This window comes from Vipera berus, assembly GCF_964194415.1.
Source record: "Vipera berus genome assembly, chromosome: 2".
Lineage (NCBI taxonomy): Eukaryota > Metazoa > Chordata > Lepidosauria > Squamata > Viperidae > Vipera > Vipera berus.
In genome coordinates this window covers 196,235,507-196,252,217 of record NC_138203.1, presented here as the reverse complement: position 1 = coordinate 196,252,217, position 16,711 = coordinate 196,235,507, and the positions used below count along the sequence as shown (strand labels likewise).

Here is a 16,711-nt window from a genome sequence, read left to right as displayed (position 1 = left end):
GTTCCCCTGAAAATTCAGGTGGCTCCTATCTTGTTGGCATTTTCAAGGGATCCTCAACTGACTCTTCACCCAGGTCTTTGGTGGGGATAAATGAAGCCCCCATCTAAGTAGTTCTTGTTGTTGCCAAGATTTCCCATCTTTTGTCCCTTTTTTAACTGTTGTATTTTTGTATTTCTTCTGTGTGTGTACCTTGTGAACCTCCCAGAGTCACAACCTAATAACAATGACAATAATTATTTTAATCAAAAATAATTCAAGCTGTATTTTTGGTCTCTTTTTAGACTCTTTTTGAACATTTTGGACATTACCCTGCCAGGTTTCATCTGAACACCTTTTATCTGCAAACCCATATTGGAAATATCCTAATTCTTGATTTAGGGTGGAAATAACAGTCATGAGGACCTATAAAATCAACACAGAAATTCTCCTATTCCAAATTAAAAATATAAGCTATCTTTTTTTCCCTTTAAAAACTAATCTTTCATTACTTTTGTTTCGCCTGGGTTGCGTGACTTGGAATGGCATGAAAGAATTGCCACTGATTGTCTTTGTGGGGTGCTGTGCTGTGCCTCTGATCATTGGTGCTCCAAAATAATTGTCACAGTTGATTTGCTAGCTTCTCCCTCCTAGAAGACATCCTCTTGCCAATGGCAGGGCTTTGTAATGTCATGCTTATGCCTTGCCAGGAATATTCTATGATGATTTCATAGTTAGTTAGTAAAGGTAGTGGAAACATTTGGCACCATGAGATACAATCCCACATAAATAGTTGGGCCATAAACAAAGAAAAGGTGCCCAGTCACTCACTTTCAGGAGATTTAAACCATCTCCATTTGTGCAAAGTTTAAAAACAAACTTTGAATGTAATATATGTGGGCCTTCAGCCTGCATGGGCAATGCTGATTGATGAGTTGAAATTTCAGCTATATCGGCAGGACCATTCTGAAGCTGTATATTCCATTAGGACAAGGGAAGACAAATTAAGAGTTTGTGGCTGGCCACATTAAGGAAGCTAAGAATTGCAAAAGCAAGTAAAGCACAAATATTATTTTAAATAATAGGACAAATGTTAGGATTGCCATGCCCCTAACCCTATCCCCAGCGCTAAATATCTGATATGCAAAGGATTTAATGACCCATTACATTATTTGGCAAGCTATGTATGTCAGTTTCAGAGGGCTCATCACAGCACTTATAATAATAATAATAACTTAATTTTTATACCGCCCTTCTCCCAAAGGACTCAGGGCGGTGTACAGGGCAATACAATAAAATACAATATATAAAAATTAAAAGAAATATTAAATACAGTAGCCCAATTAAATAAATTAATACAAAATGTTAAAATACCCCTAAACCCATCAGACCAGGCCGGCTTGTTCAAATAAATATGTTTTTAGGTCACGTCGGAAGGAGCGAAGGTCGGGAGCCATCCGGAGCTCCACCGGTAAACGGTTCCAAAGGTCTGGCGCACCCACAGAGAACGCCCTCCCCCTGGGGCCCGCCAGTCGACACTCTTTAACCGACGGCACCCTAAGGAGGTCCTCTCTGTGGGAGCGCACTGGACGAAGGGAAGTTGATGCCGGCAGCAGATGCTCCCATAAGTAACCCGGACCCATGCCATTTCGGGCTTTATAGGTCATAACCAGCACCTTGAATCTTACCCGGAGGACAACCGGAAGCCAATGCAGCTCACGGAGTAGAGGTGTTACATGGGAGTATCGGGAAGCCCCCACCACCACTCGTGCGGCTGCATTCTGCACCAGCTGGAGCCTCCGAGTAGTCCTCAAGGGCAGCCCCATGTAGAGAGCATTGCAGTAGTCCAAACGGGAGGTCACGAGTGCATGAGTGACTGTGCGCAAGGCATCCTGGTCTAGATAGGGCCGCAACTGACGCACCAGGCGAACCTGAGCGAAGTCCCCCCTAGTCACAGCTCCTATATGATCATCCAAGGAGAGCTGTGAATCTAGGAGGACACCCAAGTTACGAGCCCTATCTACGGGGGGTAATATCTCATTCAGTCTTCTCCAATATAAAGTACTGAATTTGAAACATGAATTCTGAGCGCTGGAGCAAGGCATATGCAATACAGGTAGTCCTCAACTTATGACCACAACTGAGCCAAAAAAAATGTTTTTAAGTGAGACATCTGTTAAGTGAATTTTGGCCCATTTTACAACCTTTCTTGAGACCTTTGTTAAGTGAAGTACTGCAGTTGTTAAGTTAGTTACACCATTGTTAAGGGAATCTGGCTTCCCCATTGACTGCTTGTCAGACGGTTGCAAAAGTTGACCACATGACACCAGGACACTGCAACCGTCATAGATATGAACCAGTTGCCAAGCATCTGAATTTGATCATGTGACCATGGGGATGCCGCAAGAGTCATAAGTGTAAAAAAATGGTTATACGTTCACTTTTTTCATTGCCGTTGTAACTTCGAACAGTTACTAAATGAACTGTTGTAAGTTGAGGACAACCTTTATTTCTTAGTTGGTGGGATATGACCAACAATATAGTGGTTTGCAGACTCTAGATTAGAGATTAGAATTATATGAGCAAGCTTCGGGTAAAACCAGACTCTGGCTATAGTTATGGCATGCTGGCTAATTTGTGTGAATATTGACCAGCACTGATACTTTAGCAGGGAATGCAACAAATAGTATGCTACAGCTAAGATTAGCAACCTGGTCTGCACTTTCTCTATCTTACCCCAAAGCATGTTTTGTGAAAACCTTCATTGGCAAAATGATGATGATGATGATATCTATGAGCCCATCTGGCAAGAATCATGGTAAGGGTAGGACATAAGACCTGTAAACGGTAAAAAGTATGAATTAAATTAAAGGTATATGGTGTGTTGACAGAATTAATAAAAAAGTCAAGGATGCAGTGGATCTGCATGAAGGTGGTCTATGCTTGTACACTATAACTGATGAATACATTTGAGGATATGTGTGTGTGTGTGTGTGTATGTGTGTTTGTGTTATGAATGAGAGGTATAAATTGCTGTATAAATTGCTGTCACAGAGATTATTGTAAATTCATATGAAAATAAGAATCCATGCAGTGATAACAAATGTATTTTATGATCCGATAAATGGTGATACAGTGTGGTATTTTTAACCACTACATCAGACTGGGTCTCACTTTTAGCACCTATTACTTAAAAAAAATCAGTATTTTAAACAAGACATTTTTATTTGCTTTCTGAAGCTCACAACCAAGGATAAACATCTATTTAAAATGATGACAAGAATTCCATTTTATTTTCCAATTTGGAAAAGACTTCTTATGTCATGCCAACTACCCAATTACCCTAAATGGCTTGGGTCCGGGATATCTGAGGGAACACCTGCTGCCGGCATCAAGCTCCCTTCATCCAGTGCGCTCCCACAGGGAGGGTCTTCTCAGGGTGCCACCGGTAAGAGATTGCCGGCGGACGACACCCAGGGATAGGGCCTTCTCAGTGGGTGCGCCTGCCCTTTGGAACCAGCTGCCAGTGGAGCTGAGGACTGCCCCCGACCTCCGTTCATTCCGCCGGGACCTGAAGACCTGGCTCTTCGAGCTCTCTGGCCCAGGCTGAGAATTCTAATTTTAGCTTTAATCTTATTTTAACTGGGGTTTTACTTATGCAGGGACGAATATAATTTTTTTTTTCTTTTTCTTTTTTTAATCTGTTTTTAACTTTTGTATCTCTGTTTTTTAATCACCCTGTAAACCGCCCTGAGTCCTTCGGGAAAGGGCGGTATATAAATGTGATAAAAATAAAATAAAATAAATATTTAACATCCTGATTTTATTTTCCACATTCACACATGAATATGCCCTCACTTACTTTTTTCCTATCTTCTCTTTGAGATAAGTATACAAGTTACAAAAGATGAGTTCTAGCCAGTCTTGTGTCTAGCTGGCACAAAGCCAGCTGGGTGACCTTGAGCCTGTCCCTCTCTCTCAGCCCTAGGAAGCAGGTAACGGCAAACCTTTTCCAAAAAAAAACCTTGCCAGGAAAACTGAAGGGATTAGTCCAGACACATCGCCAGGAGTCAAAAACTGACTTGAAAGCAGCAACAAAACAAATAAAAAGGCAGGGGGGGAGGGAGATCAGGCTACATTACTAGTTAATGTGAAATATAAATAAATACAATAAATAAAGAAGAAAGTGAAAGTCCAGAATGTGATAGGAAATTATAGACTTTAAGAATGGTGAGGCTAGAATTATAGGCAGACAGGTAGTCCTCAAAACTCAAAACTTTGAAGTTATAACTGTGCTATAAAAATTAATTTACAATAGGTGCTCACACTTATAGCCATCCTAGCATCCTTTGGTCACTGACTGTGATCCAGGCCTTGATAACCAGTTATACTTATGACAATTGCAATGTCCTATGGTCACACAATCGCCATTTGCAACCTTCCCTGCTGGCTTCTGAAAAGCAAACTTAATGGGAAAGGCAGGAGGGAAGGTCACAAGTAACAATCACATGATATCTCACTTAACAACCATGGCAAAAAGGGTTGTAAAATTGATCACACAACCCATAGGCTAATGAGTACAACACTTAATTATGAATTTTCTAGTCCCAGTTGTGGTTGTAAATTGAAGACAACCGAGTATTTGGGTGGATCGAGTATTTCGGATAGAATTAACAGAGAACCAAGATCATGTGAAGTGTTAATACCACTTTATAACACCTTGATAAGGCCACACTGCATCCAGCTTTGGTTGCCACAATGTAAAAACGATGTTGAGACTCTAGAAAGAGTGCAGAGAAGCGCAACAAAGATGATTAAGGGACTAGAGGCTGAAACAGATGAAGAACGGATGCAGGAATTGGATATGTCTAGTTCAGAGCCCTGGGCTGGATGTGTCATGTGGAAGCTGTGCACACCCCAGCTCCAGCAAGGGGGAAAAAGTCGCAATACATCATGACACATCACATGATGTGGTGAGTTTGACACCCCTGGTCTAGTTTAATGAAGAGAAGGACCAAGGGTGACATGATAGCAGTCTTCCAATATCTCAGGGGTTGCCACAAAGAAGAGGGAGTCAAGCTATTCTCCAAAGCACCTGAAGGTAGGACAAGAAGCAACAGATGGAAACTAACCAGACTAACCAAAGAGAGAAGCAATGTAGAACTAAAGAGAAATTTTTTGACAGGTAGAACAATTAATCAGTGGAACAACCTGCCTCCAGAAGTTGTGGGTACTCCAATACTGGAGGTTCTTAAGAAGAAACTGGATAGCCATTTGTCTGAAATGGTATAGGTCTTCTGTCTGCACAGGGGGTTGGACTAGAAGACCTCCATGGTCCCTTGCAATTCTGTTATTGGGTAGATATAACTGCAGAATTTGGTGTTTTTTTTTTCTTTCTAGCCCAACTCAGAAACAAACATATTTGAAGTGATACACAGTAAAGTCTCTGACAATAGGGGAATTTGAAGAACTTTGATCTCAAGATGACAAAAATCTAATACAGACATTTTTCTATAACATGAAGTAGTATGTGTATTTGAAGCTCTGCCTCCTCATCCCTACTGCTGATATTTTTATGTACAGGGATGCCAAAAGCAACCAGACATGTGGAGATTTATGGGCTGGGTACAAGATATGTGTACATGCAATCCCCATTAGATTGCGGGATATTGCCTGCATGGGACTAGGAATGCTCAGTATGCCATTACCAGCACAAAAGAAGTGCCTAACCCAAGGCAGTTCTGAGAGACGTTTATTACAGTGTTTTGTAGATTGAATAAAGCATTAACAAAACCATTAGGTTTTCACCACAAAACTGCAGTTCCAGTTGCTACTTTTATGGGCCACCACTCGAGCTTTAAATAACTGCAAAAATAAAACAGGTGGATCTTTTTCTCTCCTAGAAAATTTTGAACCAAGCATATTCCCCTTCAAGATTGTGCTAGGGAGGCAAATGCTGATAGATCAATGAAGGGAGATGGGATCATTAAATTGGCAATAAAAGAAATACTGTTGGATCTAATGCTTAATACAGTTTTCCCCAACAAAGCACCAGCCAGATGTGCAATAACATGTTGTCTAGGCATTCTGGGAGATGTATTTGCAAAACATCTGAAGAGTATCACATTGGGGAAGGTTAAGTTACATTATGCATTTGCATTATTGATATTTAATGGTGGCAGTAGGGAGGAAGGAGAATTCCAAGAGATTACTAGTTCAAAAAAAATGCCATATGTATAGGGCAAGTCTAGTAAAAACAATTGTTGAAATAATTTAATGGAGCATTAAACCAAGCTATGTGAAACTATCATTCTAACTTGCTAGACAGGGACTAACAGCTACAAGATATATTTTCAAGATGGATTTAATCTTCCACTAGTGGGGAATTTAGAAGATGGCCTCATAATAGTTCTTCTGCATCTCTGCATTATCCTGTTTCAAGACTAAGCCATAAACCCCAGTCCAGACAGATTTATATGTTTGCTCCCATGGATCTCTAAGTGCAGGAACTTGCAATACCATAACAAAGCTTTGTGTTATTCATTCCTCATTGTCTTTCATAAGCAAAAACTGGAGAGGGAGTATAAGAAGGGAACAAGTCAGCACATTAAGTAGTCCTAAAACCAATGGCTACAATTCAGTTCATATTTGCAGTAGCTTTTGCAGCTGCTGACCTCAAAATGCTAAGAGCCATCCATTCTTCTTCCCTACTGCATGTTCACGTTAAGTGTAAGTCCTCATTGAAATAAGCAGTTACTGTGGAAGGGTTACATACCCACCATGGAACTAATCTTCCACTGCCATAAGTCAATCTGTTGAAATAATAGTGCCTCGGCATAATAATGGGGGCTGGACAATTAAAGAGAAATGGAGAATCTAGCTTGAGCCCAGGAGCAACAAGTCAGGAAAAGGCAAATTATTCCCAGTGGACAAATGACATGCCTGTCCACAAGCTCTGCAGAACTTCAGCACTTCAAATGGAGATCATTTCAAGAGTTTTTAGATAAATTCAGCTGAGCAAAAACTAAATGGCAAACACAGCCAAAGGCTGAGCAGACAAAGCTGCTTCTGGATAAGGAGCCAATATTGGAACATTCCTCTGTTATATTGCTGGACACTGCAAATGAAAACTTTTTCTTCTACTAAGAAGCACCTCTTTAAGGGCTACTGAGTAAATGCAACTGAAGTAAGCCGTAGGTAAGATCAGAGGCTTCATTGCTGGACAACGCCTTTGTCCTCCATTCCAACATCTTCTCTTCATCCCAACGAATAGCATGTAAAGTTACTTGGGGGACAGAACTGATCTCTTGTAAAAGAGTTGTGAACTTAAACTATCAAATTAGCCCAAGCATTGCATGTGTCCATAGGGCCAAGGGAATCCCACTTTGGCTAGATCAGTTATGAATTGATGCTATAACTGGATTACATGATTTAAAGTGTCACCATTTTAGGTCATTGTAACTTTTAGGATCCATTACCCAGAAAACAGTTATACAGTTTCAACCCATCTACAGAGGTTTCTCTCCTCCCCACCATAACATGTATGTGATTATACGTGTGTGTGTGTGTGTGTGTGTGTGTGTGTGTGTGTACACCCACTCTGCAATTTAAATATTGTAGAAATAAATATAGCTTGGGATTCAGTCTCTTGGCTTGTTTACTTTCTCGTGTTTGGGTGGAATTGAAGGGCTCCATTCTTTTGGAATGGTTTACTGATGCTGGTCAGTCACCTTATTTTGAAACAATCTCACAGAGAGTCAATGGGACCTTTTTCTAGGATAATTGATTTGGAAACTGTAGCCTTTGTCATTCTGGCCAGCAAACTATCTAAAACACATTTCTGAGTGGAAGATAGGCACTTTGATACAGTCATTCAATTTCTGTCTACTGTTTGGAGGCTGAACACATTTCATTTTCTCTCCCGCACGGTTCTTCCCAGTTGTTTTTTATTGCTCCTGCTAAAATAAAACTTTCCCAAACTGCAATGACATGCCCACATTATTAGCAATTCTCTGTCTAGGGAGATATTGCTGAATAAGATTTATAACGTTGGATATGTAAAATCAGTGGTAAGTGAATACCAACATTTACATGGTTAAAAACCTCTTATAGCTTGTAAAGCAAGCATTAAGGGTTGGTTCCTTTCTATCTTTGCCAATATGTCTAATATAATGTATTGATCTTAAGCAATCACCTTAAATCTGTCTATGTTGCTTCATTGTGGGAAGGAGTTTGTGTGCTATTCTTGGGAATGACAAGAAAAAAATGCCAGGTGTGTACAGCAATGAGTATACTGCCAACAGGATCACTCAAGATGTGAAAGTCACCCCAGCTGCCCAGCTAAAGCAAGCAGGGGGCTGTATTGGGCAGCAGAGATCTAGGAAAATTCTAGAAGTAGATGATCACTGTAGTGAAAGTAGCAGATTCCCCTTTTATACTGTATGGGGAAAGGTAATGGTAAACCACTCCTGTATTTTACCCAAAAAACTCACATGGAGACAAAATAAAGAGATTGATGATATTGTCCCCAGTTGTGAGTCCCTCTGGTTAGATGGCACTCAGAATGCAAATGAGGAATTGCTGAGGGTCTTTTGAAATACTAATGGCATTTGTGATAGAGCTAGGTAGAAGCTTTTGGGATGTCTAATGGCTAATGTTGCCATGCATGAAAACAAAATCCTAAATTGCAAAGACAAAATTGTGGGAACATGGAATGTAGGGAGCATGAACATGGGGAAGGTCAACAGAGTGAAAGATGAAATGAATCAATCCACATTGACATCTGAGCATCAGGAATCAAGATGGGCTAGAACTGGACACTTTCATCATAAAATTATACTCTTTATTCAGTACTTGAAAAATAAATAATGTGGTTGCTTCCATTATGGTGTTGGAAAAGTCTTTTTAACTTAGTCACAAATTAGGCAGGACTAAGAACATCTTAGGGATGTGGTGGCTCAGTGGGTTAGGACGCTGAGCTTGTCGATCAGAAGGTCGGCAGTTTGGCGGGTCGAATCCCGAGTGCTGCGTAGCAGAGTGAGCGCCTGTTACTCGTCCCAGCTTCTGCCAACCTAGCAGTTCGAAAGCACGTAAAAATGCAAGTAGAAAAATAGGGACCACTACGGTGGGAAGGTAACAGCGTTCCATGCGTCTTTGGTGTCTAGTCATGCTGGCCACATGACCACGGAGACGTCCTCGGACAAGCGCTGGCTCTTCAGCTTTGAAACAGAGATGAGCACCTTTCCCTAGAGTTGGAAACGACTAGCACCCATGTGCGGGGGAACCTTTACCTTTTTAAGAACATCTTATAGTTTCTAATGTTCCTTAACCATCAAATGGGCTCTAATAATACATTTTTGATCATTAAATACTTTTACCAGGTTTCTGAGAATGGAAACAAAGAAAGTTAGGTTTTCTATTATGTATGTACAAATTCAGGATCAGAACCAAGAATGAGAATCTTTGCCATGTTCACCTGGCTCATAGATATGTACTGGAGTTTTTAAAAAGAAATTAAAATTTAAATGAGTACCAAATCACTTTTTCAATTAACCTATTCTTCCTTTGGGGATCAAGCTCTGAAATAGCCAGTCTATAGGCATCAGTGGAAAAGTCTGGCAATGTAATTGACTGCACTTGGTAATTCACATGCAACCTAGAATCCCATTTGATTTTCAAATAGCATTTTGGCAACTGTAGCACAAAGGGAGTTATCTTGGGCACTATTATGGAGAACTCACTGATGTTTCCCCCTCCAATTGTATTCATTTTTGCAAAATGAAAATGGTAGCAGCAGTGGTAGTAGTAGGTTGAAATAGGAGCTTAAGACAAAAGTTCATCTTTTAAAAATAAGAATTAACACTTCATGTGATCTTGATCCCTCTGTTAATGCAGCCTAGAACTGTGTTGGCCTTTTCAGCAACTGCAGCACACTGCTGGCTCATATGTAAGTGATTGTCCTTTTTTTGTCAAATACTTCTCAATAATTGAGGGTATATAGATAGAAGTATTCCTTAAGTTCCTTGAAAACAGGTACTCCTTTTATGTGTGCTTTTTCACATAAAACATTTAAAACTTTTTTTTGGAGACCCAATAGTCTGAGAAAAGATTTATGAGATGTTATTTTGACAAAGCAAATTTTTCCCATGGTAATCCATGAATCCAAACCAAGGTTTACAAAATAATGGTAAAACATTAAACTCAAATTCTTATAATAGGTTCAGATAGAAACTATGTGTCTGTATAAAGGAGATAATGAAGAAGAGATTGCACCTCCACTTGACATAAATTGTTCTTTGTAACTATTGTTATTTACATTAATACTGCAAGAACTAAAATGTTGGGAGTAGATTGAGCAGAATGACTAAACTGTAACACGTAGAAAGGTCAGCAGTGTACTGAACAAAGGCCCTATTTTTGGGAGTATGGAAAACTATTCTGAAACTTCCAGAAATAAGAAAGATAACTGCCATGCAGCAAGTCATGATTGACCCAGCAATCTAGCAAGTCCACAAAAGGACAGATGAGGTGATACATGATAGAATGCTGATGGAATGTAGCTGGTAAAGGATAAAAAGAAGACTCGACAGGGGAACTGGTCAAAACAATCTGCATACTATTCATGGCAATGTGCATGCCATTCTCATCTACAGAGTATCTACCTTTCCCAATCCCTGTGAATCATCTGGGCAACATGCAGGGGAGCAAATGCTGAGTATGTTGAGAACATGAAGTGATTGTGGCAACAACCACAGCACTTTTCACTCTATACCCCCTTCTGTACTGACACAGGTACACACACAAACTCTGTGAGATAGATTGGGCTAAGAGGGACAGAACAATTTCATCTTGGAGTTTCCATACCTGAGGTTTCACCTGAATGCAAGTTATGTCCCTCAAAATAATAATTCTACGTAGATATGTTATCAGTTTTTTGGAGGACCCAGTCCATTGCTAATAATGATGTAGGTGAGAAGACTCACAATACCAAGATTTAATGACTGCTCCAAACCAGCCATATGCATATTGGTGGTTGCCAACTTTGCTCTAAAGCAAAGGCATTAACTTTTTGTGCTAAACTGAGCATGTGGGGGTGAGCACCATCTGCCTTAGACTGACCTCCTCATGCTCTGTTGCTTTGAGCCATCTTTTCCCCAGGCCAGCTTTCCAGTTCTGCAGAAACAAAACTGGGAACTATAAAAAGTCTTGCACTGTGGAACAAAAGTTAATCAATAAAAATGTTCTCTTTATGTATTTTGTTCACTTGTCAGTTTAGCTATTATTAGAATTGTTTCCACACAGCAGTGTTCTGAAACTCTTAATCGACTCACACACATACACACGCCTAAGAATATGATTCCTAATACGATTTTAAAGGATAATGAAAGCTTTCCCAAGATCCAGCTGCTTTGATCTTTTGATCACAAGTCTCTCACTACTACCAAACCATGGCTATATTAATCATCTCTGACAGTTCATCAAAATCAATTTTAGTTGGTTTTGTGAGATTGGCATAAAGACTTCCATGGTATCTCTGGCTGTAATCATTTTATACACTTACCTGGATGAAAAACCCATTCTGTAAGATTCCACTGAGTTGAAAATGAACCTGTCTTGTATTATCAATAATTTTGTGAAAGAACCAATGAGTAATGATGATTAAAGTTACTGGCTGATACAGGCAGAAGAACACTGTAGCATGCGATGCTGTTACTGCAAAATATCTTAAGAGAGCATAACTGGACTCCTTCAAAAGCAATTATGAGATCCAGAGATTTATAATCTACAGTTAAGTTAAATGTTAGTGACAGGAAAATAATGTTCAAGAATTAATTAAGGGGAAAGGTTATAGAAACACATTGGCTTTTAAGAGGCACAGTCATATTATACAATTACAAAGGGGGAAAAATAGATGCTAGCAACACCTTAACCTAATTGGCAATCAGCTCAAACTCTGATAAATCAGAAATTCTCTACTTGCTTTATTAGTTTAAAACTATATTTAAACCATTTTTCTATGAACTCTAAGAGCTGAAATTTGTCATCTGCCTGCCTGTCTATAAATCTAATTATTATTTATTAGACTTATATACCACCTTTAATTTGTACAATTCAAGGCGGTGCACATAATGCTCTTGTAAGGTGGATTGAATGCCAAAAGGACTAGAACTCATGATTTCCCAGTTTTTAGTCGAATATCATTAACACTACATCAAACTGGCTATCTCTACCTACCTACCTACCTACATACAGTACCAATTTACTGACCTGTTCATGCATCTGTCCTTATTAAAACTATAGTCACTATGTTTACTTCAAATATAAAAACAAATTTATTTCTGAAGTTGGAAAAACTTCATTTCTTTTGGTGTATTTTAAAGTTCCAATCGTCCATCCTCAAAAACAACTACAAAAAATAGAGACTGGATATATAAGATAGATCAGGATGCTGTGGGTATATACTGTGTTGCAAATCCTTCATTGTGTACAGAGACAGACAGAAGACTATAAACATCCCCTTATGATTTTTTAAAAGTGCATATTTAAGGACATATTTTGGAAATAGCTTATCTTGCAAGATGATGCAAAAAATACTCCTCTGCCCAGTATCCATACATTAGATCGCCGATACAATAGCCACATCCATTCTTTGCCCTGAAATTAATGAATTTTCCACCTTTGCTTGCAGAATGAACTTTCCTTCATTTGGACCATTAATTGCTAAGAATAATAAAACAAATAGCCTTCTGAAGATGAATTGATTGCCTGTGAGGCCAGTTGTATGAGAGACTAATGTCTGAAATGCAACCTTGCAGGAACCCTGTTAAGGCCATTACAAGTTGGACAAAATAAACTTAAGTGGGGAGTAAGAAATGAAAAAAAGAGGAGACAGGCTCTTACAATCATTTTACAATGACTGGGCAGTAAAGATATAAACACTGATTTATAAACATTGGATAGGTCATTGCTAGAATCCTTAGCTGAACTGGATATGTTCAATTTAGAAGAGACAAATTTGAGATAATGGTCCTGTTTCTTATTCTGTTGCCTTAATAAATAAAATAATTATAAATGAAAGGAACTAGCTCATATTATGCCACTATAATAAAATATGCTACAACAGGTCATTTCTATAAGAAAAATTCTTTTGTGTATCCACTTCTATGTGTCCAAATCACAGATTCCTGACATATAAAACAATGCCAAGTTTGAGAAGTCTCATAAAGTATTCAAAGTGTTTTTCAGCTTTAAAGGGAAACATTAAAAAAAAACCAACACCTTTTGTTCAATGTCTTCTAGTTTTTACAAAAATACATCATAATAGAACAAAGACATCTGTATGGTATTAATGGATTTGGCTAATTTTTCTAATATTTTTCCACCATCTGTTCTGACAATTTAGCAAACATTGTCATTTCAGAAGCTAAGCTCAAAAAAGAAACAATGGCAGGTGTTTTCAAAAAGTAATGAAGTTATCTCAGGCTGCAGTATCTGGTCTCTGGAAAAGAGTGTTAAGAGCCATAGGTGAATGCACCAATCAGATCAGAGAGTATCTCTAGCTTTGAAGAGAAGATTCTAGGATTAGATACCCTCTCCTGATTCACTACCAACTTCTAAGGCTGACTTTCACACAGGGAAACTGCTCCTTTTATATGCATACAGTATATGGGACAAATTTTGAAAAGGGGGGAGAGGCATGAATTCCATGGTTCTGCCTGTTATTTTGAATGCAGTGACCCTTGCTGCAGACAGCTCTATGGAGAAGTGTCTTATGGACATTGCTGTTTGGGGAAAGAGCTAAGAATTGAGGGGCATGTTCTCCTGGTTGAATGTGGGAGCAGATTAATGTGTCCAAAATCCATTAGCTGAGCCCATTCCATATCAAGCCAAAACTGAATTTAGCAAGCAGTAATTGAGATAGAAATACATTACTGCACATGCAGCTGAATTTGGAAAGCCACATTTTGAAAAATAATATCAATGTTTTTTCTCCCATGAAATATTAAATGGAGAAAGAGAGACAGATGCATCAGAAAAGTGTCAGAAATCGAGTGCATTTTTAAAGAGGAAGATTTATTAAATACCTTTAATGCAAAAGGTTAATAATTCTTGATTGGGGAAGATTTTAAACATATAATAGTTCAGAAACGTAGTTTTAAATTGGATTGTTGCTAAATAAGATTTGTGCTGTCAATCCCTCTGACTAAATAATGCCAGAATAGAAAATAAATGCTGTCATTTTCAAGTGTGAAAATGGTGACTTTTGCTCAGACAACAAATATTTATTTTCTTTAATAGAACTCAGATACGTTCAGGTAATTATTTTTGTTTTTTTAAAAAATGATATGTTGACAATAAATGTCGCGTCGAGCGACCGGTCAGGGTTCCGGCCTCAACTCTTAGAGCCCCGTAGCAGGGGTGAGAATTTAGAGGGACCCTCGCAAGGGTGAACACCTTGAATATGGAAGGATTTTGCCCTTTGCCACCGACCCAGTGTGCCGGACGTTCCAACGGTCACACTTGGGAACTGCGATAGCACAGGAACAGAATCCTAGGACAAACTGAGGCACCAACACAAGTTTGTTCAAGGTGAGAGAGCACAGAGTGCCCGGGGTGGATGGTGTTGCCCCCGAACAGCTTTGCACAGCACTCTTTTATTGAGCAGTTTCACCAGGGAGGGGGAAGTACACACATGAGGAATTAACATATGGAAGGTCATAGGAGAACATAGCTCATTGCATACAACTGCTAATGAAGAGGGCAAAGGTCATCACAGGAAGCAATAAAGCATAACCTATCGTATACAAATGCTAACAGAGAAGACAAGGAAGCAATAAAGCATAACTTATCGTATACAAATGTTAACAGAGAAGACAAGGATTATCACAGGAAGGCATAACTTGAGGCAAGGACAATTACAGGAGACAGGAAGCCATATCTTGAGGCAAGGGCAATTACATGAGACAAGTCTTGTTATATACAATTGTAAATGAAGGAGGCAGAGGTATTTGTTGTATACAATTGTAAATGGAGAAGGAAGAGTTTTATCACCAGAGGCAGGAATGTAGAACTTTACAACTTTTAATATAGAAGGCAAAAAGGTCTTTGGGAGTTTAGGATAACTACAACTCCTCCTTTTCTGTTTTTAAGGCCAATTACTGAGAAGGCCCCTCAATGTAGTCTAGAACTTTCTCTTCTAGGACACTTTCGCGGGAAAAAGAGAAATCCTTCGATACCTCCTGTGCCGGCGCCAGTGTTCCTTTCAAAGAGTGTTGGTGTGAGGGTTCATCAGTCTCTGGGTCAGAAGTGAATTCTAAAAGAGGATGTTTGTATTCACTGTCAACAGTGTGTTTCATCAACAAAATGTCATCACTAATGCTGCTCAGCCTTCGTTGTAGAAAATCTAAAAGTTTACCCATAACACATGGGCCAATTGCACATGCAAGTAATAACAAAATTAAAGGACCAGCTATGGCTGAGAAAAGGGTGGTCAGCCAGGGAGAGAAGTTAAACATTCCTTGATACCAAGTATAATGCTGGGAGCGTTCCCCTTCTCTGTCTTTCAATCGTTTGTTTAATTCTGCCATGGAGTCAAGCACAATACCTGAGCTATCAGTGTAAAAGCAACATTCTTCTTTCAAAGCTACACATAGGCCTCCATTTTTTAAGAAAAGCAAATCCAAGCCTCTTCTATTCTGTAAAACAACTTCAGATAGTGAGGTGAGAGAATTTTGGAGAGCAACCATAGACTGTTCGATTCGTTTGAGGTCTGCATCAATTTCGATACTTAGCTTGCGGATGTTTTGGTCACCCAGGACCATACCTGCAATACCTGTTGTTGCACCAGTGGCTCCCAGGCCTAAGAGAATGGCTAGGGTCATAGTGGTGATTACCTCGTGCTTAGCTCGAAGAAAATATTGGGGTGGTTCCATACGGGAGATAAAGTCATTATCAGAAAAGACAGACATTTTTGGGAGAAGGTAAACCTGGATACAAAAGGCTTTTTTTGTGTGTAATATGTCTCCACTGACACATGCAGTGGCACCAGTGGAGCAGGCCCAGATGGATCCATTGGAAGGAATGAAGAACTGACCCTTAAGTCGTTTGGAAAGATCTGCTGTTGTAGAGTGAGTATACCACCCCTCAGCTCCATAAGGAAGACCTGTCCTTTCATTTGGTAGAAATATCATACAAGATATATAAGCGTCAGATGAGGCATTAATACAATAGTGGGAGTAATTAGAAGGTACATATCCAAGACAGCATCCTTGGCCTTCAATGGAAAATATAGTTATAGAAGAATTGGACCACCTGCAAGTGGCATCAGAGGTGCTGTTTGCAAATGGGGAGGGGGAGCCAATAGCTTCATAAAAAGGGGGTTGAGAAGATAAGCACAACCAACATTTGGTATCATTGTCAGGGAAAGCATGGGCTGCTACTAGGGCGTCGTGTGTGGAGGAAACAAGAGTTATCAATGGATTAGTTTCCCTTGGAAAGGGTTGTAAAAAAGGAGAGTTATTTTGCTTATTTGGACCCACAGGTGGGGATACTTCTAGGGACATAGTGAGTCGAATTATGAAAATATTACCTGGATGATGGTATCTGGAATTATCATTGGATCTACCCCCCCACTTTTTCCCTGCTAACCAAGCAGCAAGCGGGAGCCTTTTTCCATGTGATGTGAAGGTAACGTACATTGGGTTGAGGCGAACACCACAGCAGGCCCAATTGCTGC

General features: G+C 39.5%; 1 protein-coding gene across 3 annotated transcripts in view; it reads right to left on the bottom strand.

Annotated features, from left to right (window-relative positions):
* The window catches only part of PRELID2 (PRELI domain containing 2), a 226,080-nt gene that overhangs the window by 151,787 nt on the left and 57,582 nt on the right, over nucleotides 1-16,711 (bottom strand). For 2 of the 3 annotated variants that reach the window (XR_014025069.1, XR_014025070.1), the window contains exon 7: nucleotides 2,713-2,814. The exons of the other annotated variant lie outside the window; for it this stretch is intronic. The gene's annotated coding sequence lies outside the window, so the exon portion shown is untranslated. The remainder of the gene's footprint in view (nucleotides 1-2,712; nucleotides 2,815-16,711) is intronic. 3 annotated transcript variants of the gene reach the window in all.